Source organism: Diadema setosum, chromosome 16, assembly GCF_964275005.1.
Source record: "Diadema setosum chromosome 16, eeDiaSeto1, whole genome shotgun sequence".
In the NCBI taxonomy this organism is placed as follows: Eukaryota; Metazoa; Echinodermata; class Echinoidea; order Diadematoida; family Diadematidae; genus Diadema; species Diadema setosum.
In genome coordinates, this window is record NC_092700.1 from 3373272 (window position 1) to 3385471 (window position 12200).

Here is a 12200-nt window from a genome sequence, read left to right on the forward strand (position 1 = left end):
CAAAAAATGTATGCTCTATATTCGATATGTTATTCATATCATTGCAAACGTTAACATTCTGCGTAATCGAAGCTCAGAGAAATAAATTTAAAATCGTTTCCCCTTTGATTATGGTAGGCCCACAAACGGAAGGGAGCAAACTGGTAAGAATCGTGATTTGACCACTGACCTAATGATAGTTTACAGAAACTATAATGGATAGGCTGTATTGCACATTATTCAATTTGCAATATTACTTGAGGATTACAGGATGATGGTCCAAAATATGTGATATTGTTACATTTTCGGCGCTATACCGTTGCCGGATGAGAAGACTATAACTTGAACAGAGGACAACAGTGATTATGATCACTTGTAATTAAAACATTAAGTTTTCGGTTTATTTCACACCTTCTAGAGCTGTAATGTGCCCCCACCCAAACCGCTCCACTGCATATAATATCGACAGAAGAAGACTTATACAGCATGATTAAAAAGTAAGACTTCTTGACATACCTCCTTAAAGAAAATAAAAAAGCCCATCATAATATTGCATGTGTTTGATTGACTATATTTCCAAAATTATGCAAGTAAATTATGAAGTATAATTAGAATTGTATTAGTAATGTTGAAATGCAAAGTCGAAGAGTGTAGCATATTTCTCGTGGTTAGGCAGCTTTCACACAAAAGAAATTTCAAAGAAATTCCTTTCCTTGCATATGTGTATAAATAGAGTGAGAGGAAGGTGCGAGACCATCCATTTAAAGAAGTGATAGCTGTGTATCAGTGTTGTCACCCCCAAAGGGTGAACTATGCACACAACAAACGTCTGCAGCTCACCGATCACGCAAGTTGAAAAACACTTCGCAACACATCGATCACAAAATCTCATCACCATTCGACCATGGCCACGTTAATTAACGTACGAGCTATACATTCGTCGCTCTCCATAAGACAGTGTGAATGACATACATGTTCATAATAAGTAATGATCAGGGGCTTAGCTCCCGTGTCTGAGCGAAATGGATAAGAAAAATGGCTTATGTGGCAGAAGTTGTTGTTCGGGGAGGGCATTGACCTTGTAGAGGAGCCGAAGCTTCTCAAGGGAGGGACCCTCTTCGACTTTGCATTTCAACATTACTAATACAATTCTAATTATACTTCATAATTTACTTGCATAATTTTGGAATTGTATTACGTAATGTCTTATGCAAACTGTCTCAGAGGGTGGCATGTTCAAAGTGAGCCGCAGAAGCTATTTTTGCCAAACTATACGATGACAATGAATTAAACAAACACGAGTATTTGTCCACTTGTTCCATTTCTTTAATGTCATGGAAAGTAAACTTCCAGAACCAAACATACATATCAGGTCATCATTCACATGAAGTGCCGGTTGTAAGCAAACTATTTATCCCTTTTCTCATCAACGATAAATTGTCGAGTCCTTCGTGCAAATCGCCGTCTGGAGCGTCATACGCATGACACAAATCAAAGGATGATTAAGGAATACAAATCATTTCTGCTATACATCTATAAAGTTGTCCTGGGTCTATACCATTAATGTACAATTAAATGAAACCTAGAAGTTTCCTACGCCTTGTAGGATGTTTAACTTGTACCCTATTAGTTGCTATGTAAGCTTTACAAAGGAAATTAATCAACCATCCGAAATCGTCGGATCTATCATTAGGATCACACAGAAATGTGAAAGATAGCCCTATTACGTTATCAAGCCTTGTTAGGCCATCATATATCAGGGCTCTTTTGATGTTTTCAGTTTACAGAATTGAGGACCGCATTTGCGAACGTAGAGTCACTAATAGGTTTGTGGTAAAATTTTCTGAACGTCTCGGCTCGAGACCAATTTGCCGTTTTCAAGATTTCATGTAGCGAAACTCCGTGGGCCAGAGCACAACTTGTCGAGGCGCCGCGGAAACTATGGGCCTTAAAGACTGATGTATCAATGCCTGAATCCCGAAGGACTGTTTTCATCCATCGAGCTAGAGTAGCTGAAGTGATTCCTTTATGTGGTTTTATTGTTGATACAAAAAGTCTCTCATCTGTACGCAAAGACTTAGTGCGATCCAAATACTCTCTTATCGTTTTGACTACACATAGTTTAGAATTTTGACCAAATGATGAGAGCGTCAAAGTTTGGTCGGCAAAGTTTGATTTAGAAGTAGTCTTGAGTAAATCTGAAATCTTGAAAGAGGCTTTATTTTCTTCAAGATGGAGAGATGTTACAGACAAGCACATAAGCGTTTGTGTGCGTTGTGCGAAGGTTAGTGCCATTAGTGCCACCAACTTTCGGGTTAACAAAGGAAGAGTCAAGTCCTTGTTGTCGGGTAAGGAACAAATGTACTTAAGGACAGACGCAACATCCCACGTTTTTTGGTATCGTGGTTTTGGAGGGTTTGTATTAAAAAATGCCTTTCATAAGTCTCAAAACAAGCGGATGTTTACCCACATTATGACCATCGAAAGGAGGAAAGGCAGATGAAAGAGCGGAGCGATATGAGTTTATGGTAGAGTACGATTTCCCAGTTGAGCATTGGTGAGCTAAGAAATTCACAACATCACTTACAGACGGTGAATAGGGATCAAATGATTCTTTACAACACCAGCGTAACCATTGTTGCCATGCCGACACGTATTGCTTATTCGTTCGCTCCCGCCATGAATGTGCGATAAGGTCGGTAGCGACTTGAGAAAGTCCGTTTGACTGCATTCTGCCGATGAGATAATCCACGCGGCCAGGCGTAGAGTTAGGTTGGGGTCGGGAAGGGGGGTTACCAGACAATCCGCTGGGAGGAGCAAGGGCGGGGCGATGACCATATTGAGTAGCGTGGGGTACCATGGTTGCGCTCGCCATATTGGCGCTATCAGGATGGCATACGGTGTTCGATCGGTTCTTAATTTCTGAAGGGTTCTGCAAATAAGACAAAATGGGGGGAAAAGGTATGGAGTTAAATTTTCCCATGAAATCGAGAAGGCGTCTATGACGTACGCCTTCGGATCCGCCTTCCATGATGCATAAACTGGCAATTGGTGGGTAAATCGTGACGCAAACAAATCAATACAAGGTTGAAATGGTAGCTGTTTAATGAGAGAAGAAAAGATGCATTGCGAAAGGTGTAACTCCTTATTAAGATCTCTGCGAGATAATGAATCCGCCAACGAATTATGAATACCCGAAATGTGATGGGCAGATAACCAGTTGTTTCTCTTAATGCACCATTCCCAAATATTATTGGCTATTATGTTTAGCCGAGGTACACATCCTCCCATCTTGTTTAAGTAACTAACAGCTGTGCTGTTGTCGCACAGAACGTGAATATGTTCATTGAAGCAGTCAGTGCATAAATCAGGCAAGGCCCGTTCAACTGCCAGCAACTCGAGCTCATTGATATGTAAATTTCGATCTTCCTCTGGCCAGTGATCTTGTGAAAAGGAGTTATCTGAATGACGCAATGCACCCCAACCTTGTGTACTGGCGTCTGTAGAGATCGTGACAGATGGGTTGGGTCTATGGATGGGGGAAACAAAGGAGTGCACAGGCTGTGCGAGCCACCATTTCATACTTGACAAAGCGGTTAAGGTTTTTCAGATTTATTACAGGTCTCAAATCTCCCGACTTTTTCGGGATGACGAAAATAGATGAAACGAATGCGCACTCCTGCTTATCAATTTCTCGTATTGCACCTTTTAAAAGCAGAGTGCAAACTTCATTACTTATAACATCCCTTTCATTTTGGGAGAAGGGAAGCGTCCCGGGAACGAATTTGAACGTTGGGACTGCAATGAAATCGATTCTGTAACCCGAAATGGCGTTTAAAACCCAAGAATCTGAAGTGATTTGAGACCATGCCTCTCTGAAGAACGATAACCGCCCCGCTTGAAGGGGGGGGGGGACTTACTAGTTTTTTGACTCGCCAGAAGGCTTGAGGCGGGGATGAAAGTGAGTCTTAGGTGGAGGCCCCGGATGTGTGGGAGGGCGGGACACTGTGGCACTAGCAAAGCTTCGCCCCGGCCAAGCCTGATGCTGTGCTGGACGGGTCTGGTAGCGACGCTGGGGGATGAAATATGGGTACGTTTCCCTGAAGGGGCGTCGTCTGTCCCCAGATGTCGTCTGACGGCTGCGGGGAGGCCTGGTCGTTTGGACCCTCTGGCCCACGTTGTAGGCGTCTGATACCTTTCTCATAGTGGCCGACAAATCGCTCCCGAAAAGGGTGTCCGCGAGGGGTGTATTCCTACTACACAGTCCACGGTATCGCGGCGCGATACCCCCTTTAAGATCCTCTCTCCTCCTCATGCTGAGCTCATAAACAGCGTATCCCGAGAGGGTAAGGCCGTCCAAAGCCAGACTTTTCAGTCTTTCGATATCCAGAACTTTTTCCCCCTTTGAGATGCCGTTTAATTCCTCTAGAATAAGGCTGTAGGGCAGCGCCCCTTTTACGACTTGTCGCTGCAGCTTTTGAGTTCCCACGTCCTTTGCCCTAACGCGGCCCGGTAGAGTACTCCATATTTCCGGGTCCACTCGCGGGGCGCTTGCCGCGGGGGCATTGGAGGGCGTTTTATATCTTTCCCCAATGCGTTCCAAAGCCGTCTTTTCGGGGGGCATGGTCATTGACTTTGTCAGCCTGTCGGCCAATTTCTCGAATAGAGGGGGACCCAGGTCTCTTCCCTCTGTGTACATTTCGCTGTCCATCTCCAAATCTACGTCCCCTCGAGGGTTGGGGGACAAAGCGGAAAGCAGCGACTCCAATGGGTCGTAACGCTCTCCCGGGAGCGAAGGGGCAGCCTCGCCGCGGAAGCCTGCTGTGATGGACGTGTCTTCTGCGAAAACACTAATGTCGTCTCCGGCCCTTGGGCTCGGGGTCATCGCGTGCTGAGCACTGCGGCTGTGTTCGCCGGAAAGCCGTGAGAGGGCATCCGAAAGCCGACGTATCTCCGCGGCCTGGCTGGCTAATTGCTCCTCGACCCCCGTCGTCGGCTTTCCGGCTCGTAAGCGTGTGTCGTTATCGTCGGAAGAAGACATGATGAAAGTCTGCCTGCACACAAAGAAATGATGGTCTCGCACCTTCCTCTCACTCTATTTATACACATATGCAAGGAAAGGAATTTCTTTGAAATTTCTTTTGTGTGGAAAACTGCCTAACCACGAGAAATATGCTACCCTCTGAGACAGTTTGCATAAGACATTACGTAATACAATTAGCAGCTGCTGGGACTTTCTGTATACTCTTCAAAAATACAAAATTATTCATAAAATACCCTGGTATGCTGACTTGTTACATAATTATAGTACATCATAATGACGTTGAATGCTTTGCTCTTTGTCTATGATATATATATATATATGTATGAAGAGTTTGATTGCAAAAACCGATCAGTCCATATTTGCCAAATGGAGATATTTGCCATTAAAGGTCAAGAAAAATAAAAAGAATAATAGGAAAATTTTTGCTTCTTTTGACCATAACTTCACAAATATGCCTTTATATGTAGTGACCAATATACCATTTAAAAGGTATTATTTTGTACTTTATGACAGAGATCGTACTTCAAAATCTTCAAAAATGGACTTATCGGTTTTTGCAAACAAACCCTTCATATATATATATATATATTTAACACACGAAGGGAATGGCATAACTGGAATAAACAGAATGACCATTCATGCTAGTGAAGTATTTTCAAAATACGTGTAAGCTTTGTCGTAAAGAAAAAAAAAGGAAGAAGAAAATTTGACGATATTTGGATATAAGACGCGCAGGCTGTATCCTCTCAAATGCTGAAGATATGCAAATGAGCCAATCAACAGAAACAAAAAATTACAGCAAGCGCGGGGAGCCACAGGCTGGGGATGGCCCCCACGATATGAATACCTTGAAAAACGAACGAAATGAAATAGAGTAACACACCCACCAGAGATAAAGGTGAATTGATTTGTTGAATGACATGCCAATCATAATCATGTAAATTTCCACCCTACCTTACCACGCGCAATAATTTGTCCTCATATTGCGTTGTCATTGTGTAACTTGGTAACACGCTAGTTCGCAGGAACAATTTCTAAATCAATCTACCTAATGATCATCGCTTTATCCCTGGACACATTTCATTAACTGTATTAACAAAATGTCAGACAAATATACGATGATTATCTTTCATCTACCGTTTTACCGCAGCCTTGTGAAGGAAGAGATACATTAGTTAGATTATACTTGAATTATTCATAAACAATTTTAGCAAAATTGGGCCATAAGCGGAAAGGAACGGCAGAATGGATAGACAGATGTAACCTTGGATTTTTTTTTTCTTTTTAATACAACACACGGATCCTTTGTTTGTTCACTACAGACTCTATTGAAGATCAAGATGATAAACTTCTGCTCTCCAAAACTACCAACCTTTAATGTGTATCATGAAAGAAAACAAGAACCTGCGGGTAATTGTGGTTTCCATTATAATTCATTGGATTTTGAAGACAAAACTTCACTCAAATTCTATGAGACAAGCAGGCAAAAGATATGTTTCATTTCCAGTGGATGTCACACACACCATATGCCATAAAACAGAGGGTGTTTTGGCTATATTCAATCCTGCCTACAGAGCGGCTATCCAAGGGATATAAGAATGAAAAGAGTATGAGAATAGACAGATAACAGTGGTAGACATGTTATCGGAGGCTTTTGCGCATTAATACAGTATGACGCACAAGTACATGTTTTTATATCGCTGCATACGTTAACCCTATACGGCCCAAGGGGGGGGGGGGCATTGTGCCCCCTACCATAGTTCTGCCCCCCCCCCCCCCAAGGAAAAACGCAGTATCTACATCCAGCTCCATTTCTCAACAACCGAGATATTCACCATTTTATGTTTTTGCCAAAGCCCCTGGAAAATATACTCTTTTGAAAAATTCCTTCATTGTGGAATTTTAGTCTATCTAGCTACCAATTTTCCTGGAAAATATCATTTTATGTTTTTGTTTTGTTTTTAAGTTATTAATGAAAATGTAGATACTTCGGGGAAACCCCATGCAATTGACTGATTTCCCCAAGGAAAAACGCAGTATCTACAGCGGAATGACTAGGATTAATCTTCTGCCATAATTATGTATGCATGTATACATCATTGTGCAAGTATTCATGATGCAACATCGTCAACCTCTGGCCCTGGGGGATGCATCCTCCATCCCCCATTTATGCCCTGATTACAGAGGAGGCTTCATAACAATAGCATTAACAAATAACAGATCGTTCTTGGAACGTTTTGCTTACAAGTTACATTCCCAGACCGATCTTGCTGTAAACGTTACGCGTTTATAAATATGAAGCTTGCCAGGGCTGTAATGTGATATGGCCTAGCCGCTAACTAGCATCTAGAATACTAGATCTAGATAGCCCTGTACAGTCTAGGCTTGAGTCTGTCTAGACCAAAATAAATCTAAATCGGATGTCTGGACCTAGATCGATCTAGACTAGGTCTAGTTTTTATATCGTTTATTCTAGGCTGGCTACGTAGCAGGCTACACGAGTCTACAGCCTCAGGCTATGCACGATACTCACAGAAAAAAAAAATAGCCTAACGTTAGAATTGCAGAAGGTTTAGTCTTAGCCCTTAGATTACCGGTCTAGGCCCCTACCTATTTTTCACATAATCTATTTTCAACTAGATCGCTGTCTATGTAAGTTTAAGACAGTATGGTATGGAGTAGATAATTGAACATTGACACTTCACTAGCGGTGTTAGATTTAGGAATATTATTCTGAGTGGTTAAGTTTTAGTCTTAGACTTCTTTCTTAGTTTTATAAACAGGCCTGCCCTAGAGTAGGCCTATTTTAGTCCTACACTACATCTTTCTTTAGACTTTCGGAATACGGACCCTGAAAGTTCTGATTAACGCTAAGTCTAACGTTAGAAAAGAGACGCAAGACTCAAACGTTACTGTCTCGACAAGTCTTAGACTTGGACTTAGATCTAAATAGTCTGTCTAGGGTCTAACATGTTAGTGTAAACGCGACGTTTATCCGATACAACACAAATAGGTGCCTATATCTAGGCACCTAGGTCTATTGCCTTTCGACGAAACTTTCAGATTTGGAGCCTGAGGAATTTTGACAAGGGTCTAGGCCTATCAAAGTTACTTCACAACAAGTTAATATTGAAATAGTACGAAAGATGTTCATCATCGAGGTAGAATATGAAAGAAAAGCTGATCGTTTATAATCACACGAAGCGAGGTTTACATGCATTTGTGTTTAGAACTCTAACGTTACCTCGCTTCGTGTGACAAACATGCATTAGTGTTTACCTCGCTTCGTGTGACAAACGATCAGCTTTATTCTTTCAATATTGAAATAGTTTTGAATTACTTACTCATTATCTGAAGATAATTTTTTTCTTGAGGGCTAGGCTCACGAGTATTTTTTCCCGCGACAACATTTTGTTTTAATCCAAGACAAGTACACACTCACACTGTAAATGCTGACTAGCCGGCCGGGCCCTGTGCTGACTGCATGCTCAGTGTAGCTAATATGCAAGCTAGCTGTCAGTGTTGTGCTGTTGTTTAATGTGCACTCGGTTAGTCTTAATCACACACTGTGTTTTATATTAGGATCACGATCTCATCAAAATATTTACTAATCAGTATTGTTTCGGTTAGATATTTTGAACATTATGTCTTATTATTGAGCAAGTATATCTAAAGAAAGTAATTTACGTTCAAATTACAGAACAACTGGCAAAGTATTCACATATATAAATAACAGTGTCTGGTAATTAAGACTAGCTTTGTAGATACTGCGTTTTTCCTTGGGGAAATATTCATCATGTAGATACTGCGTTTTTCCTTGGGGAAAGTGCAAGTTAAGTGTAGATACTGCGTTTGGCAGTTACGGAAAAGTAGCTTTCCAAACATTTTTTTCAAAAATCTGAATATGTCATATGAAGAAGGATTGCCCACTGACTATATTTATGCAAAAAAGTGAAAATCGCCAAAAATGTTAGATACTGCGTTTTTCCTTGGCGGGGGGGGGGGGGGGGCAGAGTTTATAGTTTGGTACTCATACAACCTTTACTTAACTTAATTCGGTGACTTTTGATATATAATTTAGCTCATGTCCGATATTGCTGGTTGCCATTGAAACCGTAAACTGACAACCATGTTCGTCAGATTTTGCATGATTTTCTGTTCCAATTTTAGTTTTTTTGGATGAAATGGGGGTTTTTCTAGGCTGTAATTCGCTGAAGGACCAAAATGTGAAGTAATTATGGTTCTGAGTTACCCTTAACATTATTTCCGTTATTTTTTTATACGACATAGGGATCAAACAGTAGATGTAATAGAAATAATTAAAAATACAGGATTTTCCAAAGACTACCCTTTTATTGTGTGTTATCTTCACGAAAGATTTGCTTGTAATATCATTTGTTTATCATATTATTATCACTCTGCGAACTCAAAATTTCAATATTTTGAAAATATGAAATGTGATACCAATATATATACGCATTCCAAGCAACACATCATAGGTTTCATATATTTCTTTATATTGTAATGAATAGCGCACGTTGACCTTTAGAAATTTCAACCATAACAAATAGTGAAGGTTGACTTGCTTTTCCTGTGTGGTAAATATGAAAATGATTGATGTAAAGTAGAAATATATATACTGGGGATAAAGAAATAAAAAAGAAAAAACATGATTTTAGCGTATTTCCAATGTATTTCTTTATATTTTCGTAGATAGCGCACTCAGTCGATGACCTTGAGAAATGTCAAATATTGGGTCATGTAGAGTATGAGTTGCTCTACCAATGTGCCAAATAAGACGGTCATACGTTATATATATTCAAGAAATTATATAGGGGGCACAATGTGCCCCCCCCCCCCCCCGGGCCTAGAAGGGGTGAAAATAGCTTGGGCTTTATAGGGTTAATATACAGTCGACTCCCTTTATAGCGAAGTCCTCGTGACAATCAGTTTTATTTCGTTATATCGAGATTTCGTTGTAACATTTCATAATATTGAGCTGGTAATGTTGTGCCCTGAATTCCTAGCTCGTTTTAACCAACATTTCGTTATAATTTTGTAATGGGAGTGCACTTTATAATAGACTCCTAAAAACAAGTTCTGGAATTGAAGTTTGATATATCATATTTCTCTTATACCTGCGTTATCTGTCTTTCATATTCTACCTCAATGATGAACATTTTCCGTACTATTTCAATATTAACTTGTTGTGAAGTAACTTTGTTAGGCCTAGACCCTTGTCAAAATTCCTCAGGCTGCGAATCCGAAAGTTTCGTCGAAAGGCAATAGGCCTACATCTATTTGTGTTGTATCGGATAAACGTCAGGTTATGTAACATGTTACACCCTCCCTTAGATCTAAGTCTAAGTCTTAGACTGGTCTAGACAGTAACGTTTGAGTCTTGCGTCTCTTTTCTAACGTTAGACTTAACGTTAAACAGAACTTTCAGGGTCCGTATTCCGAAAGTCTAAAGAAAGATCTAGTGTTGGACTAGAATAGGCCTACTCTAGGGCAGGCCTGTAGTAAGAAGTCTAAAACTAACGGTTAAAACTTAAGCACTTTTTAGAATCCTAAGTCTAGTGAAGTGTCAATGTTCAATAATTATCTACTCCATAACATACTGTCTTAGAATTACATAGTTGACATTAGATTATGTGAAAAATATGTACCCACGGTAAATGGACAAAATAGAGACAGTTAAGAATAAGTTGTATTTTAATTCTTATCGGATCTAGACAGTGTCTAACAGTTAGACCCTAGTGAGACTGGGTTGCGCAAAATGCATGAATGATCCCATGCTGCATGCTATAACTTACAAGTAAAAAAAGCTAGGCTACATTACAAATTTACATGACATAATAAACTTAGGTTCAATCCAGTAGGAATGGGCCTGGAGAGCGGATGTCACTTCATTCTAGACCGGTTCTAGATGTATCTTTTTTTCTAATTAAAGAGTCCTGGCTCGTGTAGGGCTTAGACTAAACCTTCTGCAGTTCTAACGTTAGGCTATTTTTTTTTTTCTGTGAGTATCGTGCATGTATAGCCTGAGGCGGTAGACTCGTGTAGCCTGCTACGTAGCCAGCCTAGAATAAACGATATAAAAACTAGACCTAGTCTAGATCGATCTAGGTCCAGACATCCAATTTAGATTTAGTTTGGTCTAGACAGACTGTAGCCTAGACTGTACAGATCTAGATCTAGTATTCTAGATGCTAGTTAGCGGCTAGGCCATGTTGTAGCATCACATTACAGCCCTGGCAAGCTTCATATTAAACACGTATAACGTTACAGCAAGATCGGTCTGGGAATGTAAGCAAAACGTTCCAAGAACGATCTGTTATTTAATAATCTTATGAAGCCTGCTCTCTAATCAGGGCATAAATGGGGGGGGGGGGAGGATGCATCCTCCAGGGCAAGAGGTTGAGGATGGTGCATCATGAATACTTGAACAATGATGTATACATGCATACATAATTATGGCAGAAGATTAATCCTAGTCATTCCTGCTATAGATACTGCGTTTTTCCTTGGGGAAATTCATTCCATTGTAGATACTGCGTTTTTCCTTGGGGAAATCAGTCGATTGCGTGGGGTTTCCCCAAAGTATCTACATTTTCATCAATAACTTAAAAACAAAACAAAAACACAAAATGATATTTTCCAGGAAAATTGGTAGCTAGATAGATTAAAATTCCACAATGAAGGAATTTTTCAAAAGAGTATATTTTCCAGGGGCTTTGGTAAAAATATAAAATGGTGAATATCTCGGTTGTTTAGAAATGGAGCTGGATGTAGATACTGTGTTTTTCCTGGGGGGGGGGGCAGTCCAGTCGATGGGACTCCTCAACCAACCCAGACCTTGCATGGTGGCAAAGTGATTCCTCTGAGGCCCCTGAAAGACTAGTGCTGGACAGCTTTCCTCACAGCCACCATAGACCTATCATTATCAGAGGCACACCCCTAGTGACTCCAACCATGACATGCCCAGCAAAAAGATGGAACTTCCGCAAGGCAAACTGGAACATCTATAAGGAAGAGACAGATAACCTAGCAGCCAATCTTCCTTGCCCATGGACCACGGACATCAACAAGGCATATAGTGCCTTCCTCGAGGCAGTCAGTGCTTCATCAAAAACAACCATCCCACGAGGCTGTCGGAAAGAGTACATCCCTGGAT

General features: G+C 40.7%; 1 pseudogene; it reads right to left on the reverse strand.

Moving 5' to 3' along the window:
* Positions 1-1377: 1377 nt before the first annotated feature.
* On the reverse strand, positions 1378-2854 carry LOC140240206 (uncharacterized; annotated as a pseudogene).
* Positions 2855-12200: the final 9346 nt, after the last annotated feature.